At 38.3% G+C, this 11,372-nt stretch overlaps 1 pseudogene; it reads right to left on the reverse strand.

Annotated features, from left to right (window-relative positions):
• Positions 1-348: 348 nt before the first annotated feature.
• On the reverse strand, positions 349-3,849 carry LOC133053030 (cAMP-regulated phosphoprotein 19-like; annotated as a pseudogene).
• Between the last annotated feature and the right edge of the window lie 7,523 nt (positions 3,850-11,372).

An 11,372-nucleotide genomic window follows, 5' to 3' on the forward strand; every position in this document is an offset into this window, starting at 1 on the left:
AAGAACACAGTTGAAGCAAAATTATAGGTACATATGTTTCTGAATAGACCGAACAGCACAGCCTGACACAAGTTGAGTCAAAGAAGCAAGAAAAAAAAAAAAGGAGGGGCTACAGGAAGCAAATTATTTTATTCTGTATATATGCTTAGTCACTCAGTGGTGTCCAACACTTTTCAACCACATGGACTGCAGCCAGCAAGGCTCCTCTGTCCATGGGGATTCTCCAGGCAAGAATACTGGAGTGGGTTGCCATGCCCTTCCTCCAGGGGATCTTCCCAACCCAGGGATTGAACTCAGGTCTCCTGCATTGTAAGTGGATTCTTTTTTTTTTTTTTTTTTTTTGTGGATTCTTTACTGACTGAGCCACCAGGGAAGACATTTTATTCTAATGTCCCTCAAATTGACTATGGAAGTAAAATGTTTCTACATTAAAAAACGTTAATACAAATTACATGAATTAATTTTCATAAAAGTCAAATATGTTCTGCATAGGACAAAAGACATGCATAAGCAACATAACATATTTGCACGAGGCCACTGAATGTCATGAATATTAGTAACAAATGAAAAATTAAGTATATGACAGACTGAGCAATTACCAACTCAATGGACACAAATTTGAGCAAATTCCAGGAGATAGTTAAGGACAGGGAAACGTGGCATGCTGCAGTCCATGGGGTCACAAAGAGTTGAAAACCACTTAGTGACTGAACAACAACAAGACTGAGCAAACATTTCAGTTTGGTATTCTATAACCCCAAGACTATAAACTACTCTTGAGAGGGTTAGCAGGTAGGAAGGCCAGAGGTCCCCAAGTCACAGGAGGAAATAAACTGCAAATGGCAGGCAGACATTTTTTTCCCCTTCTCTGTTGAGGAAGCCAGTTCTACCTAAGACTAACCTTTTTTATTTATTTTTTTTTTCTTTTCTTAAACCTTGGGCTGATAATGACTCAACAAACCAATATTCATCTCAATTGTTTTATTGCCGAGTATGACACACCTTGTACCATTCTAGCTCAACAATGAATATTGTGGGAAAAGGGCCTGATGAAACTCCCTCAGTCTTGAGGTGTCTCTTTTATCTGATTAGGAGCTCACTGCAGGCTGCAGTCCATGTGGTTGCAAAGATCTGGATGCGACTGAGCAACTTTCACTCACTCACTAACAGACATAAAACACCTTGCTAAAGACTAGCAAGCGGGCACTCTTTCTGTCCCCTTCTGATGTCTATGTCAGAAGCTTTCCCTATCTCTATTGTAATGTAATAAAACTTTGCTACACAAAAAGCTCTGAGTAGTCAAGCCTTGTCTCTGGCCCCAGATTAAAACCATCTCCTCTGGGTGTCATGAATCCCAGCATAGCGAACAGCTCACAAACCACAACCTTTCACTCTTACTATATACAAATGACAAATGACATATAGGGTTTTGTATAGGAATTCTTGTACTTCTGGTTAGCACATCATCTACTCTTTAATATGTGAAATTAATACAGACAGTTGTGAGAAATTGTGGGGAAAATGTACTTACAAAAGTGGCACAAAAGTGAATTAAACAGTTAATGCACATGCACACCTCACATCTTCAACAACAAAAGGTATTTTAGCATTATGGAACTTAATAAGAATATTAGCTTCAACAGTAGTTGTTAAGCACCAGAGTCACATAAGTTACAACAGAATGGGCAAATATTGCCTGAGTAACATTCTACTGTTGAAGCTGAAACAGAGTTAAGGTCATTATAGTTCAAGCACAGGATATAAATCTTTTGGAGTCCTGTCTGTATTTGAAATATGTGACTTTTCTTCAAACTTGTGGTCTTAAATTTCTGTTTTACAAAATCCAAAAGGAAAATGTAGAAGAAACCAATACAGTAGGGGTTATATTAAATAAGAGTAACATACAAAGCTATAATTTAATGAGTTAAAGAAAGCCAAAACATTAAAATTGTAAAACTTACTTGTTACTTGTTGGAACCAGCACTACACTAGGAGTTAGGTAATACATACGATTATTTTCAAGTAGATTACTTTACTTTGCTCTAACATTTTCTTTTCACCAGTGCACTGTTAAACTAGTAAAAACTCTACATAAGTATTAGTATATTCCCTTACCAGAGCTTCCCTGGTAGCTCAGTCAGTAAAGAATTTACCTGCAGTACAGGAGATCTGGATTTGATCCCTGGATTGGGAAGATCCCCTGGAAAAGGAAATGGCAACCCACTCCAGTATTGTTGCCTGGAAAATCCTATAGACTGAGGAGCCTGGTGGGATACAGTCAATGAGGTCACAAAAGTCAGATACAACTTAGCAACTAAACCACATCCACTTACAATAGCAGCACACACTACTGCTACATGCAAAGTCATCACTCTTGAATGACTTAGTGAGTGAAAGGAAATAAAAAGCAGAGAAGTAATATATTAAGGGGAAATAATGGGAATTACAAGACACATGCAGTCCAACTGTTTTAATCAATCAGTCAATTTGCTAACAAGAGATGATTACAATTGAGGAAGCTTGTATGGAGTGGGAATGTGGTCACCAGTGACCTCTGTCTTATCTGTGGCTATGGTAGGAAATTGCTTGTTCTTCATTTTTGCTTTAGCCATACTGTAATTCCCAGAATCAAAATATTTTTGCCCTTTCGGCAATCATTTCTTCAAAAAATCTGAACCTCTAGGCTTTCATCTCAGATGAGGATACCTTGCTTTTAATTTTGTTTCTTCAGCTTTCTCTGGACTAGTCATTTTATCTTCCATTTTTTTCTGCTCCTCCATGGAGGCTGTCTCAGGGACTTCCATGAACATACTTCTCACTATGTGGAGGAGACACCAGAAAGAGAAGCAGTTATCCAGTAACTGAGGATGCCCAGCCGCCTGTCTGCCTCAGGTATGCTGGATTCCCACCCAACTCCCTAAGCATTTGACTGGGCCACCTCCACCCACCTCAATTTTCATTTCTAATTTTAATGATTTGAGTCCTTTCCCTTCTTTTCTTGATGAGTCTGGTTATCAATTTTGTTTAGCTTCATGAGTGGGTAACCATTTCCTTCTCCAAGGGATTGTCCTGACCCAAGGATCAAACCCGGGTTTCTTGCATTGCAGGCAGACTCTTTATTCTCTGAGCCACAAAGGAAGCCCAACCAGCTTCTAGTTTTATTGATTTTTTTCCATTATTTTCTTCACTTCTATTTCATTTATGTCTGCTCTTATCTTCCTGTTTCCTTATACTAATGTTAGGTTTTGTTTGATCTTTATTCTCTGATAGCTTTAGGTGTAAGTTTGTTTTTGTTCTTCAGTCACAAAGTTGTGTCTGACTCTGCGACACCATGAACTACAGCACACCAGACTTCCCAGTCCTTCACAATCTCCCTGAGTTGCTCAAACTCATCTCCATTGAGTCAGCGATGCCATCCAATCATCTTATCCTCTCTTTCCCCCTTCTCCTCTTGCCCTCAATATTTCCCAGCATTAAGGTCTTTTCAAGTGAATCAGCTCTTTGCAGTGGCCAAGGCAAAGAAATAGAGGGAAATAATAGAATAAGAAAGACTAGAGATCTCTTCAAGAAAATTAGAGAGACCAAGGGAACATTTCATGCAAAGATGGGCACAATAAAGCACCGAAATATTATGGACCTAACAGAAGCAGAAGATATTAAGAAGACGTGGCAAGAATACACAAAAGAACTATATGAAAAAAATCTGCATGACCTAGATAAACAGGATGGTGTGATTACTCACCTAGAACCAGACATCCTGGAATGCAAAGTCAAATGGGCCTTAGGAAGCATCACTATGAACAAAGCTGATGGAGGTGATGGAATTCCAGTTGAACTATTTCAAATCCTAAAAGACAATGTTGTGAAAGTGCTGCATTCAATATGTTAGCAAATTTGGGAAACTCAGCAGTGACCACAGGGTTGGAAAAGGTCAGTTTTTCTTCCAATCCCAAAGAAAAGCAATGCCAAATAATGTTCAAACTATTGCACAATTGCACTCATCTCACACGCTAGGAAAGTAATGCTCAAAATTCTCCAAGCCAGGCTTCAACAGTATGTGAACCGTGAACTTCCAGATGTTCAAGCTGGATTTAGAAAAGCCAGAGGAAGCAGAGATCAAATTGCCAACATCCGTTGGATCATCAAAAAAGCAAGAGAGTTCCAGAAACACATCTACTTCTGCTTTATTGACTATGCCAAAGCCTTTGACTGTGTAGATCACAACAAACTGTGGAAAATTATTAAAGAGATGGGAATAACCAGACCACCTGACCTGCCTCCTGAGAAATCTGTATGCAGGTCAAGAAGCAACAGTTAGAACTAGACATGGAACGACACACTGGTTCCAAATCAGGAAAGGACTATGTGAAGGCTGTATATTGTCACTGTGTTTATTTAACTTATATTCAGAGTACATCATGCAAAATGCTCGGTTGGATGAAGCACAAGCTGGAATCAAGATTGCCAGGAGAAGTATCAATAACCTCGGATATGCAGATGACACCACCCTTATGGGAGAAAGCAAAGAACAAAAGACTCTCTTGATGAAAGTGAAAGAGGAGAGTGAAAAAGTTGGTTTATAATTCAACATTTAGAAAGCTAAGATCATGGCATCTGGCCCCACCACTTCATGGCAAATAGATGGGGAAACAATGGAAACAGTGACAGACTTTATTTTTTTTGGGGGGGGGGGCTCCAAAATCACTGCAGATGGTGACTGCAGCCTTGAAATTAAAAGACGCTTGCTCTTTGGAAAGCAAAGCTATGACCAACCTAGACAGCATATTAAAAAGCAGAGACATTACTCTGCCAACAAAGGTCCATCTAGTAAAAGCTATGATTTTTCCAGTAGTCATGTATGGATGTGAGAGTTGGACTATAAAGAAAGCTGAGCACAAAATAATTGATGCTTTTGGACGGTGGTGTTGGAGAAGACTCTTGAGAGTCCCTTGGACTGCAAGGAGATCCAACCAGTCCATCCTACAGTAAACCAGTCTTGAATATTCATTGGAAGGACTGATGTTGAAGCTGAAACTCGAATAGTTTGGCCATCTGATGCAAATAACTGGCACATCTGAAAAGATGAGTTTCCAGCTATCTAGGAAATGCACACCCTCATGTTGGAGGGTCACTTCGTATGCCACAGACAAAAATACAACTTGGAGGAGCACAAGTTATTGCTCCCGTAGTAGTATCGATAATATCTTCATTTTTAGGGAGTGCAGATATTACTTTTTCCATCCAGGGGTGGGATCCATTGCAAGTTTTTCATATTCCATTAACATGATTCAGTTCAGTTCAGTCAATCAGTCTGGCCCGACTCTTTGCAACCCCATGGACTGCAGCATGCCACACTTCCCTGTCCAGCACCAACTCCCAGATTATATAAACTCATGATTATCAAGTCGGTGATGCCATTCAACCATATCATCATATGTCATCCCCTTCTCCTGCCTTCAATCTTTCCCAGTATAAAGGTCTTTTCTAATGAGTCAGCTCTTCACATCAGGTAGTAAAAGTATTGCAGCTTCAGCTTTAGCATTAATTCTTTCAATGAATATTCAGGACTGATTTCCTTTAGGATTGACTGGTTTGATCTCCTTGCAGTCCAAGGGACTCTCAAGAGTCTTCTCCAACATCACAGTTCAAAACCATCAATTCTTTGGCATTCAGCCTTCTTTATGGCCCAACTTTCACATCCATACATGACTACTGGAAAAACCATAGCTTTGGCTATACTGAACTTTACTGGCAAAATAATGCCTCTGCTTTTTTAATAAGCCAATGATCAAGACCATCCCCAAGATACAAAATACAAAAAAGCAAAATGGTTGCCTGAGGAGGCCTCGCAAATAGCTGTGAAAAGAAGGGAAACTAAAGGCAAAGGAGAAAGGGAAAGATATACCCATTTGAATGCAGAGTTACAAAAAAATAGCAAGGAGAGATAAGATACACTTCCTTAATGATCAATGCAAGGAAATAAAAGACAACAATAGAATGGGAAAGACTAGAGATCTCTTCAAGAAAATTAAAGATTCCCAGGGAACGTTCCATGCAAAGATGGGCACAATAAAGGACAGAAATGGTATGGACCTAACAGAAGCAGAAGATATTAAGAAGACATGGCAAGAATACACAGAAGAACTATACAGAAAAGATCTTCATGACCTAGATAACCAGTATGGTGTGATCACTCACCTAGAACCAGACATCCTGGAATGCAAAGTCAAATGGGCCTTAGGAAGCATCACTACAAAGTTAGTGGAGGTGATGGAATTCCAGTTGAGCTATTTCAAAACCTAAAAGATGATGCTATGAAAGTGCTGCACTCAATATGCCAGCAAATTTGGAAAACTCAGCAGTGGTCATAGGGCTGGAAAAGGTCAGTTTTCATTCCAATCTCAAAGAAAGGCAGTGCCAAATAATGTTCAAACTACTGCACAATTTCACTCATCTCACATGCTAGCAAAATTATGCTCAAAATACTCCAAGCAAGGCTTCAATAGTATATAAACTGTGAAATTCCAGATGTTCAAGCTGGATTTAGAAAAGCCAGAGGAAGCAGAGATCAAACTGCCACCATCCATTGGATCATCGAAAAAGCAAGAGAGTTCCAGAAAAACATCTATTTTTGCTTTATAGACTCTGCCAAAGCCTTTGACTTTGTGGATCACAACAAACTGGAAAATCCTTAAAGAGATGGGAATACAAGTTCACCTTACCTGCCTCTTGAGAAATCTGTATGCAGCTCAGGAAGCAACAGTTAGAACTATACATGGAACTGCAGACTGGTTCCAAATCAGAAAAGGAGTATGTCAAGGCTGTATATTAACACCCTGCTTGTTTAACTTATATGCAGAGTACATCAAGTGAAATGCCAGGCTGGATGATGCATAAGCTGGAATCAAGATTGCTGGGAGAAGTATCAATAACCTTAGTTACACAGATGACACCACCTTTATGGGAGAAAGTTAAGAACTAAAGAGTGTCTTGATGAAAGTGAAAGAGGAGACTGAAAAAGTTGGCATAAAACTCAACATTCAGAAAACTAAGAGCATGGCATCTGGTCCCATCACTGCATGGCAAATAGTTGGGGAAACAGTGGAAACAGTGAGAGACTTTATTTTTTTTTGGGGGGGGGGGGCTCCAAAATCACTGCAGATGGTGACTGCAGCCATGAAATTAAAAGACACTTTCTCCTGGAAGAAAAGCTATGACCAACATAAATAGCATATTAAAAAGCAGAGACATTACTTTGCCAACAAAGGTCCATCTAGTCAAAGCTATGGTTTTTCCAGTAGCCATGTATGGATGCGAGAGTTGGGCTATAAGGGAAGTTGAGCGCTGAAGAATTGATGCTTTTGGACTGTGGTGTTGGAGAAGACTCTTGAGAGTCCCTTGGACTGCAAAGAGATGAAACCAGTCACTTCTAAAGGAAATCAGTCCTGAATATTTATTGTAAGAGCTGATGCTGAAGCTGAATATGTTGGTCAACTGATGTGAAGAACTGACTCATTGGAAATGACCCTGATGCTGGGAAAGATTGAAGGCAGGAGAAGGGGATGACATAGGATCAGATGGTTGGATGGCATCACCGACTCAGTGGACATGAGTTTTAGCGGGCTCTGGGAGTTGGTGATGGACAGAGAAGCCTAGCGTGTTGCAGTCCATGGTGTCTCAAAGAGTCAGACATGATGAGTGACTGAACTGAACTGAATTCATACATATGTATATGTAGATAAATAGATCTGTGCGAAGGGGTATGTATTTGTACTACATATATTGGTACTGATACTTAGAAAAAAATTTATCTGAATATTTGTCTTATTGTAACCTCTACCTGAAAATTTGTCTTGTTGCAACACCAACCCGAATCATAAATATTTTTCTAATCCTTATTCTAATATAGCCTGTCCTTTTATTTAGATTAAAATTTTGCTACTTTTCACTAGGGTTTTGCAAATTTTATGGATTCTAAAAATGGATTTAAGAATTCCTTAGTTTTAGGTTTCCCTTTATATCTGTAAACTTCACAATATTCAAAGACTTCAATATACTTTCAAACCTTATTGACTCTACCAAGCCAGGTTTCATTACCTAGTTTTACACGTGAGGTAATTGAGGCTTAGAAAAGTGGAACGATTTCCTCAAGCTCCCATTATGAGTGAGAAACAGAATTGGCATTTGAACCCATGTCAATAGATTCCCACAATCTTGGTTTTAAGAGTGTGATAAAAAAAAAGAAGAAGAAGAAAGTTAGATTGCTTTAGGTCCAGGTATTAGTGTTATCTCAACAAAGCAAAAATGTTTTCTAAAAATAAATATGCTAACGTATTGAAAATTGAACTTTCAATAAAATCAATTTCTAACCTATCTTTTTCTTTCTTTATACTGTACTGCTATCAATAAAATGTCTTCCTTGTTAGATTTACTTACATAGGAATTCATCTTCCATTTTGGAAATCTTTTGAAATTTTTGTTTGAAACATAGAGCATTCTCTGTGTGGACAAAAACTGTTGCCTGTCACTTCAATAAACAAAAAATGGTGCCTTCCATTCCCTTGAACAAGAGATGTTTTGACCATCAAGCCATCAGTTACTGAACTGCCCCTGAAAGTACACTCTGAGGGGAATTCAAGATAGAGATAAAGAGGATACTGGCCCTAGATAGTTAAGATGTATATGAAAGGAGTAATTTCAATGAACCCAGACTCTTGCATGTTACTATCTTTGGAAAGACAATAAAAAAAATAATTAACTTGAGATGTCTATATTGTGATTAGCTACCATCTTTGAATGTTTTACTACATGCTTTCTTTTTTTCAGCAAAAAAATTCCTATATTATCTGGCTCCTCCCTTATCCCTTTGGAATAGTTTCTTAGAACTATCTGAGATGGTTTATCCTCAGCTGTAGTATTCAGGAAGCCATGAAATAAAGCATAATTCTCAACTTCTAGGCAGAGCTTTTTTTTTTTTTTTTTTTTTCAGTCATCAGTTTTGGCAACCACAAAGGGATACAGAGCAGATTTCTCTCTTTCACCTGAACTCTATGAGGAATCAAAGCTTTGGTACCAGCAGAGGCCCTCTTGTGCCTGCTTACCTCCTTGGAGAGTCCAAATTAATTTGGGTGAGTTTCTCTTGGGCCTTGGATCTCCTGTTACTGGCTGGTTATCCTAAGTTTTATTCAATGTTATTAAACTTCTTACTGGATGAGTAGGTTTTCCTTGAAACATAGTTTCAAGAAGAGGTACTTGAGTACCTCTGAGTTGGGAATCCTCAGCCAAAAGATGCTAGAAAGATTTTGCTCAGTTGAAAGACACCAAGTGGGTTATCATCAGTTGAGAGACACTGGGAATATTTTATTATGTTACATAAAGAATTTATACTTATAATAACTTGCTTAACTGAGAATTAAAGGAAATCTCACCTAAAAATAGCCTAATCAGGGTTCCTCTGACATACTAAAATTACTTTTTTAAAATTTTCTTGCTTGTTCAGCTAGAAAAATTCCAGTTTGATAAAATGTCTTTTCAGCATTTTGACCTTAAAAGAACAAAAGCCCTTCTACAGGGAACTTGAATTTCTTATGTCTTTTAGATGTAGATGTTCTAACTGATTTTCTTTTATATAAAGATGTTCTAGCTGATCAGATGTTCTAACTCATCTTCCTTTAGATACAGATGTTCTAACTGATCAGTAGAAGATCTAACTGATCTTCCTATGAAAAGCTTTGTCACTGCAATGCAGAAGGTACATACTGTGCATATTCGGCAGCCAGGCAAACAGACCGAGATTATGAGCAGCCTTTGGCTGGCTGTGACAACTCTCTGAGGCCTTTGACAACTTCACCTTCGTGCATCTGCCTGTACAACGAGATCTTTTCTTCCTAAGACTGTTTTGAGAAGTAACTTTCTAGATTTTGTGATTTTGTGAAACTTTCTAGATTTTCCTTTGCACTCTCTTGTTTGGATGCCCCTCGTGTCTTACTTGTTTGAGTCAATATTAAGATACAATTTGTCAATGGGCAGATGATGGATTATTTAAATTGGAGAAACTTTTAAACTGGTAAATTTTTAAAGAGTTTTCTGTTTTATTGGTATCTACTTTAAAAATAAAAACAAATTAGAAAGTGTATAAAAATATGTAACAGCTAATTTAAGAACTACCTTGCTGTCATTGTTCAGTTTCCAAGTCATTTCTGACTCTGTGATCTCATGGACGGTGCAGCACACCAGGCCTGTTTGTCCCTCACCATCTCCCAGAGTTTGCCCAAGTTCATGTTCATTGAATCAGTGATACCATCTTATCCTCTACTGCCCTCTTCTCCTGCTGCCTTCAATCTTTCCCAGCATCAGGTTCTTCCAGTGAGTCAACTGTTCATATCAGGTGGCCAAATTATTGGAGCTTCAGCTTCAACATCAGTCCTTTCAATGACTATTCAGGGTTGATTTCCTTTAGGACTCACTGATTTGATCTCCTTGCTGTCCAATAGACTCTAAAGAATCTTCTCCAGCACCACAGTTCAAAAGCTTCAATTCTTTGGCACTCTGCCTTCTTTATGGTCCAACTTTCACATGCATACTTGACTAACCAAGAACTACCTTAGGCTAAAACAAACAACAATAACAAGGAAAAAGTTGTTTGGGATGCCTTACTTGTGGTCTTGGTTTCACCTTAATGTGTCTTTACAGATGCTAATAGAAGCATTGGTTAATTACAGCTCATGTGGCTCAATAAAAAAAAATCCAATCAAAAAATGAGGGAAGATCTAAATAGACATTTCTCCAAAGAAGACATATGGATGACCAAAAAGCACATGAAAAGATGCTCAACATCACTCATTATTAGAGAAATGCAAATCAAAACTACAATAAGGTATCACCTCACACAGGATAAAGTGGCCACCATCAAAAAATCTATACACAATAAATGCCAGAGAGGATATGAAGAAGAAAAGAAGATGTGGTACATGCAATAGAATAGTACTCAGTCATGAAAAGAACAAAATAATGTCATTTGCAGCAACATAAGTGGGCCTAGAGATTTTCATACTGAGTGAAGTAAGTCAGACAAAGAAAGGCTAATATCATATGATATTGCTTATATGTGGAATCTTAAAAAGGGGGAGTACAAATAAACTTACTTACAAAACAGAAGCAGAGACACAGATGTAGCAAGCAATCTTGTGGTTACCAGGTGATAAGTTGGGGGGAGGGATAAATTGTGAGTTTTAGACTTACATGTACACACTACTATATACAAAATAGATAACAATAACCTGCATATAGCACAGGGAACTCTACTCAGTACTCTGTAATGAGCTACATAGAAAAAGAATCTTTAAAAAAAGAGTGGATTTGTTTACATGTAT

This window comes from Dama dama, chromosome X (assembly GCF_033118175.1).
Source record: "Dama dama isolate Ldn47 chromosome X, ASM3311817v1, whole genome shotgun sequence".
Classification (NCBI taxonomy): domain Eukaryota; kingdom Metazoa; phylum Chordata; class Mammalia; order Artiodactyla; family Cervidae; genus Dama; species Dama dama.